Genomic DNA, 13004 nt, shown 5'->3' on the forward strand with positions numbered 1-13004 from the left:
AGTGTGACTGGCCCAAGGTCATCCAGCAGCTGCATGTGGAGGAGCGGAGACATGAACCCGGTTCACCAGATTACGAGACTACCATTTTTAACCACTACACCACACTGGCTTTCATTTCCCTTGTACATAAAATGAGTTTGATGCAAGCTCCATTTCCAACATGGCTACACATGCTAATGGCAAGATTAGAAAGATGGCGAGACTAAGCAGCACAGCAAGCAAAATTCAATTGACACGAGTAGCAGGAGCTTCTGGGTTAAGCATGTGGCTTGGTGTCAGTTTGGGGGAAAGGAGTGTGCTCATTTCCCAAGGGAAGCAATGGTAAATGAAGAAGTGAGGAGCCCAAGAAACAGTGGAGAAAACCCTGCTGGGGCAAATGAGGCACTGTCGCACCAACCTAAGCCTGCCCTCTAACTTACAACCATTCCAAGGGTGACATTGGTTGTCAATGTCTTCCTTAGTCTCACATTTTGCCTTTGTAGAACAGGGAGGAGGATGGGGGACAAAATTAGAATTAGTTGACTCTGCCCATAGTCAACAGTTTCCCTGTCACACAGGTGGAAGCATCTGTGGAAAAAAGGAATAATTTCCACTATCAGAGGGACACTGCTGGATAGAACTTGGAGGCTTTAAAAATATTTTTAAAATCTCCTAGACCTTTTAATTCAAAACCAATTTGAATGCTGCATTTTCCTGAGGGATTCTAGTGGAAATGCTAGGAAGTGAACCCAGTGCCTTGGCCATGCACCTGATACATGCACAGAATATTTGCTCACCCACTGAACAATGACTGAGTGGCTTGTATTGGCCGCACTCTGGGTCTTGGGCCAGTGGAGACAAACCTATAGGTTTACCTGGCATAATCAAATGTTTTTATAGGCTCTAGTACTTATCAAGCCTGTTGTCTTTGTCCATGGACCAGAGCATGCATGCCTGGCATGCTCTGGTCCATGGGGTCATGAAGAGTCGGACACGACTAAACGACTAAACAACAACAACACCACTTATCAAGCACTAAGATGAAGCCCAACCCTGACTCTGCAAGAGCCAAACACTAGTACGAAAAGGGTTTTAGAAATAATACAACAGTTTGGCCAGGTAGCTGGATTTAAGTTGAACAAGCAAAAAACTAAAGTTTTAGGGAAAAACTTAACAGATATGGAAAAGGAGAAATTTCAAGAGGAAACAGGTTTGACTGTGGTAAAGAAGGTGAAATACCTAGGGGTTTACTTAACATCTAAGAATGTGAATTTGTATAAGGATAACTATGAAAAATGTTGGTCAGAAATTAAAAAAGATCTAGAAATATGGTCAAATTTGAAATTGTCAATGTTAGGCCGAATTGCAGTAATTAAAATGAATGTATTGCCTAGAATGTTATTTTTGTTTCAGACCTTGCAGATTCTCGACAAGATGGAATGTTTTAAGAGGTGGCACAAAGACATTTCGAAATTTGTCTGGCAGGGCAAAAAGCCCCGAATTAAATTTAAGATATTGACAGATGCTAAAGAAAGAGGGGGTTTTGCCCTGCCGGACCTAAAATTGTATTATGAGGCTGCAGCTTTTTGCTGGCTGAAAGAATGGATGCTCCTCGAGAACACGGACATTTTGGATCTGGAAGGTTTCAATAATGCCTTTGGTTGGCATGCATATCTTTGGTATGACAAAGTCAATAGTGCCTTTAAAAACCACATTGTTAGGAAAGCATTGATTAATGTTTGGATAAGATACAAAGATCTATTGGAAAATAAAACCCCTAGATGGGTGTCACCAGTGGAGGCTAAAGCAGTGAAGAAACTCAATATGGAGGTCGGATGGCCGAAGTATTGGGAAATCTTAGAACAGGATGGAGATAAGTTCAAACTACAAAGTCAGGAGAAATTGAAGCATAAAGTAGAAAATTGGTTCCAATATCGCCAAATAATGGAATTTTTTAAACAGGACAGGAAAATTGGCTTCCAGGTGGAAAAATCAAAATTAGAAACCGAACTGTTAGAACCCAATACTAAGAACTTATCTAGAATGTACAACTTGCTGTTGAAATGGAACACACAGGAAGAAACAGTTAAATCGGCTATGATTAAGTGGGCTCAGGATGTTGGACATAACATTATGTCAGCTGACTGGGAGTGGTTATGGAACACCGGTATTAAATTTACGGCATGCAATGCCTTAAAGGAAAACATTATGAAAATGGTATACAGGTGGTACATGACCCCAGTCAAGCTGGCAAAAATCTATCATTTGCCTGATAATAAATGTTGGAAGTGTAAAGAGACTGAAGGTACCTTTTATCACCTTTGGTGGACATGCCCGAAGATTAAGGCCTTCTGGGAAATGATCTATAATGAAATGAAAAAGGTACTTAAATGTACCTTCCCTAAAAAGCCAGAGGCCTTCCTTTTGGGCATTGTCGGCCAATTGGTGATAAAGAAGGATAGAACTTTCTTTATGTATGCTACAACAGCAGCAAGAATACTTATCGCAAAGTACTGGAAGACACAAGATTCACCCACTCTGGAAGAATGGCAGATGAAAGTGATGGACTATATGACATTGGCCGAGATGACAGGCAGAATCCGTGATCAACGAAAAGAGACGGTGGAAGAAGACTGGAGAAAATTTAAAAGTTACCTTAAGGACCACTATAAACTTAATGAATGTTAAAAATGTTGTGGTTTTCAGAAACAAAGGGGTACAGGGAGATAAGGTTAGAATATAAAAAAAAAGGACTAAGATGACAGAGATTTGAAAGTAACAATTGGGAGTTGCTAGTTGAAGTATGGACATTGGGATGCAGAGAGGGGGGGTATGGGGAAGTCCAAGAAAAGAGGTTTATATGAAAATATGTTTGAAACTATGCGTGTTTGTTTGTCTCTTTTAGTGTTTGTTTGTCTTTTTAAAATTTTGTAAAACCAATAAAAATTTTATAAAAAAAAAAAAAAAGATGAAGCCCAACCCACAAACCACACCTTGTGGCCTGCCAGTTACTGGACACCCTTCCTAGTTGTTCCAGTCCCTCGCAGTACATGTATCTTGTAGGTCAACATACAAGACAGGTGAGCTGTGTTGGCTTGATGTGAGATATGTTGTGCAGGCTGACCTACTTTAATAGGTAGCCTAGAAATTTCAGAGAATGAGGTGAGACAGCAAGACAATTAGCCTGGTCTTTCCACTTGGCTACATCTGAGGGAGATATGAAACAGCAACAGCTCCTCCATGGGCCTGGCTGGGAACAACTATCCTTGATCTCCTCTCTTCCCCTCCCAGAATGATCTCCTGGTAAGTGAATTTGACATGTTTTCTTCACTCGCTATCCATTTCTCCTCTTGTATCATGTCTATTAGATTGGTAGCTTAAAAAAAAATGTTGAGCCAGCTTGAATGCAGCTCTTTGACCTGGCATCTTCTGAAATGTGTGTTTTCGGGACCCACCCTGTCCCTGTGGTGTAAATTGCTTTATTTGTTTTTTCAATACTGAATTTTTGATTGTTGTAACCTGCCCTGGTACGTGATAAATGCGATCATCATCAGAAAAGTGGTATACAAATGTAGTAAATCTCTCTCCCGCCCCTCACAAACACTTTCCTTCTAAACCAGAAATGTCCCCGATGTGGCTTCATTTAGTGTTGTGACTTGCTGACCCAATGGCAGCTAATGTGAACCGTGAAAGCCATCACTTTCCCGTTAGGAACTTCGGGAGCCGTGGCTGCTAGTTCTGCATTTAAATGACTAATTGGTGGGAGCAGAGAGGTGAACGAGCAACCCTTCCATTCTATTAGTGCTGGGCTGCATCATTCATTTCCTTTATTTTCACAAAGGTCAGAAGCAAGCAAAGCAGAAACAGATAATTAAACAGTTCTCCAGCCATCACCAATGCACATATTTCAATGAACTTAGAGGCAGCTAGCCAGTGGGAACAGGATTCAAACTCGGTCCTTTCCATCAAGGCAGAATTACATCATCCTGATGCACATGGGTTTGCTGAACGCATGGGCAGAAGGGGTCTTTTCAAGGGGAGGAGAGGCGGACAGAAAGGTCTGCTTAAGCCTTTTCAACCTGTTGATGCACATATTTCAATGAGGTTACAGGCAGGATGCCTTCATGGTTGTCATACCACACCACCCCCAACCACGCCCTACTAAGCTTGTACAATACAAATGAGCTTTCCGTATCTTTGCTTGTGGTTTGGTTGAGCAATGAATGCAGGATGAGGTGTGTGGGGTTTTTTGAGGTCCTGTAAGAAGACAAATGATAGAGACAGCAGAAGGTTTTGTTGCTGTTGCTGTGAATAAATTACAGCTCACAAAAAGCAAATCACACACTCAGAGCAAAATGGTGGTTTTGTTTTTGTTTTGCGAAGTAAAGCAGCTTTCAAAAGTTTCAATAATTCAACCCACAAGTGGGGGGTGGGGGAGTGTTAAGTTACAGGGCAGAGGCAGAAATGAAATGAAGTTTCAAGATATCATGGCCCTTACCAAAGTAATAGCTATTTGCCTTCAAATGAAGCTTGTTTGAAGTGTTTCTCCAGAGAATAGGGGGAAAAGGGAAGGAATAAGCAGAAGCAATGACCTTAACAACAGACATTCGGGTGCAAAATTGCCAAACTGCCTGAAGGGAAAATATTTGGTGCTTCAGATAATGGCCTATTAGGCTCAATCTTTAGCCACTTAGAGGGCAATTAACACCAGAAGTTTGTGAAGACAAGACACAAGCCAGTGCAAATCACCACTTTGGGGGGATCTCGGTTTGTAGGACTATTACATGGGAACCTGCTGGAACCCTGCTCCTCAAAAAGTAAAGGGTAAAGGACCCCAACATCATAACCCTCAATGACTTCACCCCTGATCCTCTACACTGGCATTATGAGGCAAACACAGGTTTTGGAGGCTCAATTTCTGGCCCAGAACATATGTGTCTATCCTGAAAGGAAAAATATTTGAACTCAACAATAGCTTTGAAACCAAGCTGCACATATTCAATTATACATTCAGCTATACAGCCTTCATCAAACTGGTGTCTTCCAGATGTTCTGAATTACAATTCCCATCAGCACTAAGCAAGCAGGGGCTGATGGGCTTTATAGTCCAAAGCATCTGGAAGGCACCAGGCTAGTGAAGGCTGCATTTCAAGTTGTGCATCTGTTGGACTAAGAGCCCCCAAAAGTACACTATTATTTACTAAAAAAAATTTCATTCCATTGCTCCCACTATCTGAGGGGGCTTTCATAAATTTAAATTTAAATCAACAATAAAAACATATCTTTTTAAAAAAAAAAACAAAAAACTATGCAGCTCTACAATGGTACAAGCAAAACAGCAAAGACTGCAGTGGCAGAAAACCATAGGCAAAAGCTATGTTGACCTTTGTTTCTTCTATAACCAGATGTTCACAGCATAAGATGCATAAAGCTAAAAATATATGGTTTTAAAGGGGGATTGGACAAGTTATGGAGGGGAGGTGTGTTAATGGCTGTTAGCCATTACATGTAGGGCCTGCAACAAGCTGTTGCATTGTGTGTTCCTTCCTAACAACAAAGTTCCTGTTCAGGATTTCAGACAGCCTAGGCAAGGCATTCAATTCTCTTTCCTCCTCCCCTGGTCTGGTTTTCTTTCCCAACCTTCAACACTGCTTGACTATCATGCATGTTCCGTTCTCATTGGGCTTGCAGAAGGAAATGCCCCTTCAGTTTTTAAGAGAGAGAGAGAGAGAGAGAGAGAGAGAGAGAGAGATAGATTTTGTCAAACCTCAGGCTTTCACCCAAAATGATATATTCCTGTTGTTTCTCAGTGGTTTATTTTGGCTGCATAGCTATTGGCATTCACTAGCTGAGTTAGCTTTAAGAAGGAACAATGGTTCCAAGTTCAGAGGCAACGTGAAACAGCATATCAGTTGCTAGAGGGCTTCCTAGCAACATCTGTTTGGACACTGTTGGAAAGAGGATGGTGGGTGGAGGTGCTCCCTCTGAGAGAGGCATTGCTGAGTCGGAAAATCATATACTTATAGAATTGTAGAGTTGAAAGTGGGAACTTTCAAAGGAAGCAATGATAACAAGAGCTAGTGTATTGTGATAACTAGAGTGTTATACTTCAACTGCAGAAACCAAGATTCAGTCTTGCTTGGCTACTGAGTGGCTATGAGCCAATCATTGCAACCACTGCTGCAAGGGGAAAAAATGGAGTGAAACATGTTTACAGCTGGCCACTGGAGTCCATGCATTGATAACCCTGAGGCTGGATTGCTGCAATGTACTCTATGCGCGGCTGCCCTTGGGCCTGATCCAGAAGTGCCAGCTGGTGCAGAATGAGGCAGCCAGACTGCTACCACCAACATTCAATATCACTGTTAGAACATCCCTACTGCCTGCCCATCTACTACTGAGCCATGTTCAAGGTACTTGCATTAATTTACAAAGCCCTGAACAATTTAGACCCACAATGCCTGATGGGCTACCTGAACTCTTATAGCTCGATCACCTGAACTCCCAGCTAGATCACTGAGAACATCTGCAGGAATGTCACAGGTAGTCCCAAGTTGGTGAGGCTCATCAGGGAACAACAAAAAACTGAGCCTTTAATCGTCTTGATGCTGCAGAATGATCTGCCAATAGAGGTTCAGCAGGAACCTTCTGTTTCAACCTTTAAACATCTGCTGAAAACTTTTCTGTGTTGCTAAGCTGATGCTAAGCTTATGCAGACAATTATGAAAACATCTTTCTGTAATAGCTGGTTGATGATCTCCGATTTCAAATTTTCAGGTGTGTTTTTTTTTAAAATTGTACTGTATATATGTATGGTGGTTGAAAATGGCTTTGATGTTTTTATGCAGTAGTGGTATGCACGCTCCCAGGGTTGTCTGTCTCCTAGCTGTTGAGCTGGTGGACTGGTGAGTTTCACCGTTGCGCAACAGTCGCACTAGCAGAAACAAATTGGCATCAGATTGTGCAAGCAAGTTACCAGCAACTTGCTTATGCACTTGCACAATAACACTTCCCTGGTACAAAATGCAAATAAGGGACTCTTTTGATCTTACGGAGCAGACAGGATGGTATAGAAGGAAGCAATTCCCAGGGTATACTGGTCCTAAGCCATTTAGGGCTTTACAAAATATATTTGCCAATCAATCCCCACTCCATCTTATGTAGAGTCTCATTATTTTATGCAGAGATGCAGAAGAACACCCCCCATTGTCTTCAATGTTCTTTTAAGCAACTCTTTGATCAGTATCAACATGTGTCCCACCCCCACTGCCTCTTCCTTCACACACATACAGGTATGTCTGGAGATGGTCCAGTGTTTATAATGTTTCTTTAATAAAAGTGTCCTGGATTTAAGGGAAGCAGCAAGACTGATGCAGGTTGCTATGGCAAATACACATTTTCCTATTTAGTAGCATAATCAACAGCCTTGTACAATTTTCTGATTTCAGATTCTCATTCCAAATTGTGCAGCTTGGGTTATCCAAGTCACCCTGTTATTAAGTTATTCAAACCATTTTAATTGGAAATATTATTATTATTGTTATTTTTAACAGCTCTGCAAATGCAACACTTTTAAGCCATGCTCTATGCCTTTCTCAAAAGCGGAAATGCCAATAAATTACATTCAGGTTAGGTATCTTTTTTCTGCCGTTTTAAGCACAGTTCCATTGCAGCATTAATCATCTGCGCCTCTGCTGAAGAGGAACGTGGACATTCAAGATCAGAATTAAAAGGTAAATGTTCCATGCAAAGGTGGTCTAGGGAGTTGGTCCATTTTTGTAAAAAAAAATAAAAACCACCATTGCTATTTCAAGCTTAGAGATCTATATACTGTAGTTTTATTTTGGCTCTAATTAGTGTCATGACGGAAACACCAAAAGGTTAACAAGAGACTGTTAGTTTATAATGCACGCTTCCTAGTGCCAACTCTGGCGGTTCAGTCTGTTTTCAGACTCATTAGCTATGTAGACTGATTACAGTTTCAGATCAGGAACTGCTCGCTTGCTGTGTTAGCAGAAGGTTCCTTTTTATTCATACACCTACCCTACTGCTAAATATGAAATGGATGGCTTTAACTCTTTGTGGGGCTCAAAACTGCAGATGAAAGAGGGAAAGAAGTTAAGTTCCTTCCTCAAGAAGTAACAACTTACTGGGCCCAATCTTGGGAACAAGAATCAACGTAAGAGGCCTCCCCTCTCTAGTGTTATTAGGTAATTTTATGTTATGGACTTAAATGTCTTAAGGGGGGGCTTCTTTAGAGTGTTAGTATATATTAATTCAATGACTTCAACATGTGTTTAAGCCTACCCTGCTACATTCACCATCTCCATCACTTCATTCTGCTGAGCAGAGTCTCAGACATCTGTCCCAAGATCATGCCCTAACAAGCTGCATTACCTAGCTGAGTACACATCGTGCATTTAAAGCACACACCACCACCAACCCAAAAAAAGAATACTGGGACTGTAGTTTTTAAGGTTGCTAGGAAGTTTAGCTCCCAGGATTCTCTGGGGGGCAAAATGTGCTTTAAGTTTATTTTTAATGTATGGCTAGTGGAAGCCAACAGATTTCTTAAAGCTTGGATGCACCAAGACATCTTTCTTTTGGGTAACAGGGCGCATTCACAGAATGGTTTCATAGCATCTCATCTTTCAACTGGACAGCCAGAGATGGAATTTAAAGAGGGCAGGATGAGTTGCTTTTGCTGGCAAAGTTCAGGAGTGTAGATAGAATGATAAGCTCAGTTTCTGCAGAGTGAAGTCTTTAGCAGTGGTGAAATTGAACTGCCTTAGGATTTCTTGTTAGTTTCACCTTGCACTTAGAATCATAGAACTGTAGAGTGGAAGGGACCCTGTGAGTCATCTAGTCCAGCCCCTGCAATGCAGGAAGCTCTCCACATGGTCCCCCATCCAATTTGAAACCATCCTGGACCCCGCTTAGCTTTGCAAAGGTGCTAGCAGTTTTATTGCTGAACCATACACCCGTAATAACAACTCTTCTGGTTCCTTTGCAAAACTGAAAAAATGCTTTGGAAAAAAAATATATTTGAGAACTGGCTCTCAGTCTCGCAGGCACTTAAATGTTCAAATTCTGGAGTATTTCAGTCTCATCTAAAAATGGGAGATGCTGCCTGTGTGGCAGGAAATTGCATTTTTCAAGGATTAAATGTTCTTTGGCAAAGAACCTCACCAAACTCCAAGGCTTATTCATTATTCTTGTCCTCTGCTAAAATGTAAACCCCCTTTCTCTTAATAGCACACAGAATAACTGGGGTTTTTTTAAAAAATTTCTTTCCAGGCCCCAAATCAATTCTACACATGGGACATAAACAGATCTTAAAGAACCTGGAGACATGATGCCAAATTACATGTTATACATGCCTACATCAATGTCTAGCCTTAATTTTGAGGGAAGAGGGTGCTTAACCCTTTATGGTATCTGCTTTATCCACTCCCCCTCAAAATCACGAAATACACCCTGCTCCAAAGGGTTCCTGATTTGTGTTTATCCTCATTTAAAAAGGAATGATGGAGCTTTGATACACAAATCTATGTGAAATGTGTAGCTTGCCCCCTCCAATAATCACTGTTTAGATGATGGTGGTGCTATGTAGTTGTTGGCGAAAACAAGAACATAAAAGAAAACATGAGATTTTAAACAAAACCCGCTTTGTCTTTCTGTTAATTAGCTGCTTTTCACTCAATACCTCCACTTTCAAAGACTGATTCGTATTTTTCCAGTTGCCAAGAGAGCTAGCAGAAAAAAGCACAAAGGGTGAGCATCAAGGCAATTTTTTTATTATTTTCTTTTTTTCATTAAAAAAAATCAAAAAGCGGGGTGAAAACCATATATTAAAACTGAAAACACCTTCCAGGTCTCAGCCAGAAAGGCCACATGCTCAACCTTCACTTTCCTTTCCAGGTGGCCTTTAAGCAGAGGGGAAATCAGCAGCACACTCCCATCTGGGATGCCATTTCCTGCAGTTGCACAGAGACACAATTATAGCTGCAATCTCTATCTAACTCCTGTGACCTTGGATTCATTAACTCCAGTGAAAGACACATTCCAACATTATATTATTTCATGTGACAAGGTGTGGGGTTGGGCGGTGGGGCGGAGGAGGTAAGCAAATTAGAGAAAGTCTTTCAAATGCCTGTGATATTTAATAAACCTTGATGTGCAAACAAAGGAGATTACAAGCCTGTTTACTAGTGCGCCCTTAAACCAAATGGATTACAATATGTTTCTACAGTCATAATTTTAATCTCTCTCTCTCTCTCTCTTTCCTCACCATCATCACCCTCCAATGAGTGTTTAGTTTTCGCTTAAAAAAACAACAACACAGGATATCCACAATGGCACCTGAACTATATGAAGCATTGTTATACCTCTTTGGACAGTTGTGGCTTTCTGCACAGGCTACTGGGAACTGCGGTTTGTAAAGGATGCTGGGTATAGTTTGGAGACCCCCTATTCACCTCAGTGAGCTACCGTTCCCAGACTTCACTGGGAACAAGGATTGACTGTTAAACCACTGTTAAATCCCCAGGCCACTGGACCATATCCCTGGGCTTTGCCTAAGTATCAGATTTTTATTTTTTTTCTAACAGTTTGTAGCCCTGTGGTTTCATAAGTCCCCACGCCACAAACCTCAGGCTTAGTAACTTAGTTTGCAACTCTATCTACTTCTAGGAGAAAATTTAGACGCAGTGAAACATGTAGCAAGCTCATTCAAATTCACACACACACACACACACACACACCACATTAAAACACGCATTTCCCAACCAAATTGAGTTTCTAGTCTCCAAGGCAGAACATGAAAAAGGCAGCAGAAGAAATAAAATAATCCCTCTCCCCCTCTCCACTGGGCTGAAATGAAGTAGCTAAACTTTGGGAACCGACAGGTTTGCAAGAGGGCATAGGCATGTGTTGTCTTCTGTCTGTTTTTTTAAAAGCACTCAGTGTGAGCAAAACCAAAGGAGAAATAGCTCCATGAATTGCAAAAGAGGGTATCCAGCCTCAAAGATGCTAATTCGGGCCCTGAGGGATCTAATCAACCTCTTTGTTAAAGTAAAGATAAAACTTTCTGACAGCAAATGCTATTCTGATAAAATGGAATTTTCAATTATGCTATGAGCATCTGGTCCATGCCATCGTTTATGGAGCAAGGCGCCGTGCAGCTTTGCAATGTCAGAAGCTATTCCGCACAGACAGCTTCTCCCACTGCTGAGAGAGGTTGGGAACGAGACCTATACTGACCAGTATGTTTTGTGCAAAGTAAATTCTGTGCCTTTTCATTGGTGAGGCCTTATAAGATTTGTACTTAAACCAGTTTGTAATGTAAACACTGTCGCTGTAGCTGAAAAGAAAACAACTGATTCAGGAGTGGAGAACCTGCAGTCCTGCAGATGTTCCTGAACTAAAACTCCCATCATGCTTGATCATTGGTCTGTGCTGGCTGAGGCTGATGGGAGCTGTACTGTCAACACATCTCAGGCCACTTCAAGGTTTTAGAACATGCTTGAGCAACAGCCAATCAATGGGCCATCTAACCTACTCATGACTAGAAAAGCTGCATATATATCATGCTGAACAATGGCCCATATTCAAGTTAAAATCCCTGCTCAATTACAGGGCTTACTGGGTGACCCTGAGCCAGAACCCGCTCTCAACCTAACATACAGTGGTACCTCAGGTTACATACGCTTCAGATTACAGACTCCGCTAACCCAGAAATAGTGCTTCAGGTTAAGAACTTTGCTTCATGATGAGAACAGAAATCGTGCTCCAGCGGTGCAGCAGCAGCGGGAGGCCCCATAGGCTAAAGTGGTGCTTCAGGTTAAGAACAGTTTCAGGTTAAGTACGGACCTCCGGAATGAATTAAGAACAGTTTCAGGTTAAGTACGGACCTCCGGAATGAATTAAGTACTTAACCTGAGGTACCACTGTACTTCAAAGGTGTGGAGGGGAACCCTATGTTTATGTCATAACATTTATATACTGCTTGACTGTAGAAAAATAACTCCAAGTGGTTTACAAATACACCCCCCCAAGCTCCTTGTACAAAGGGTAGGGTGACAATGATAGTGACCATCACTTAAGAAGTCCAAAGTATTTTTTGGCACAAACATGATGCCCTGCTAACCTGTGTCGACCTAGGGCCAGACCACACACACATGGGAGGGGAGGAGACCAAACTATCCATGTCATGCTGGCATTCCTAGTATGGCAAGCTACAGTAAAATTTGATAAATAATTCATTTCGATTTTAAAAACAAAGGAACAGATTTCTAGCCCTTATGCACAACAATAAGCTTGAATGAATGTCATGGGTGTCCTCTGGAGGGTGGAGACAAGGGGAACACTCCCCCTCCTCAGAATCCTAAATGTATTTATTTATTCTGAAGTACACAGACACATGCACATCTAGCTAGCCAACAAGAGGCTTAGCATGATCTCTTAGACCAGAGGTTTTCAACCTTTTTGAGTCCACAGCTCCCTTGACCAACTACATTCTTTCTGCGGCATTCCTGTGGGGCACAGGAGCCCAGTGGGGTGCAGGAGCCCCTGCCTGCAGAGCTGGCAGACTCAGTGGCCTAGCGTGGGGGGTGCAGGGGGGGCCGGCCGCACCGGGCGCAACATCTGGGGGTTAGGGGGCGCAAATCCACGGGTTAGGGAGCGCAAATTACTTGCCTTGCCCCGGGTGCTGACAACCCACGCTACGCCACTGGGCAGACTCTCGCCCTTTTTCGAACATCCTCCCTTGTGGGGTGTTCCCTCATCCTTTTCTTCTCACCCCTCTCCTTGGAAGTCCTCCAAGCAGCCACTGCTGCAACCCCTGTTCTCTGAGCTGCCCCAAAGAGCTGCCCACAGGGGCCTGGGACTTGTCTGTCCATTCCCAACAGCAAGGGCCGGTGGACAGGCTGGCTGGGCTTCCTCACCCACTTCCTTACTCTGAGGCCACCTCAGTTCCTGGCAACCAGCACCCCCTGGCCAGCCCCAGAGGCACCATTCACCTCTGA

At 42.4% G+C, this 13004-nt stretch overlaps 1 protein-coding gene and 1 long non-coding RNA gene across 3 annotated transcripts in view; one reads left to right on the forward strand and one right to left on the reverse strand.

Annotated features, from left to right (window-relative positions):
- Nucleotides 1-13004, reverse strand: part of PCDH19 (protocadherin 19) — a 140191-nt gene that overhangs the window by 36088 nt on the left and 91099 nt on the right. The gene's annotated exons all lie outside the window — the stretch shown is intronic.
- On the forward strand, nt 3035-10064 carry LOC310697949. Its single transcript, XR_014521265.1, has 4 exons — nt 3035-3282; nt 7164-7271; nt 7533-9753; nt 9901-10064. It is a non-coding gene; the product is annotated as an uncharacterized lncRNA (long non-coding RNA).

The sequence above is a fragment of the Podarcis liolepis genome (assembly GCF_965112155.1).
Source record: "Podarcis liolepis genome assembly, chromosome: Z".
Taxonomy (NCBI): Eukaryota; Metazoa; Chordata; class Lepidosauria; order Squamata; family Lacertidae; genus Podarcis; species Podarcis liolepis.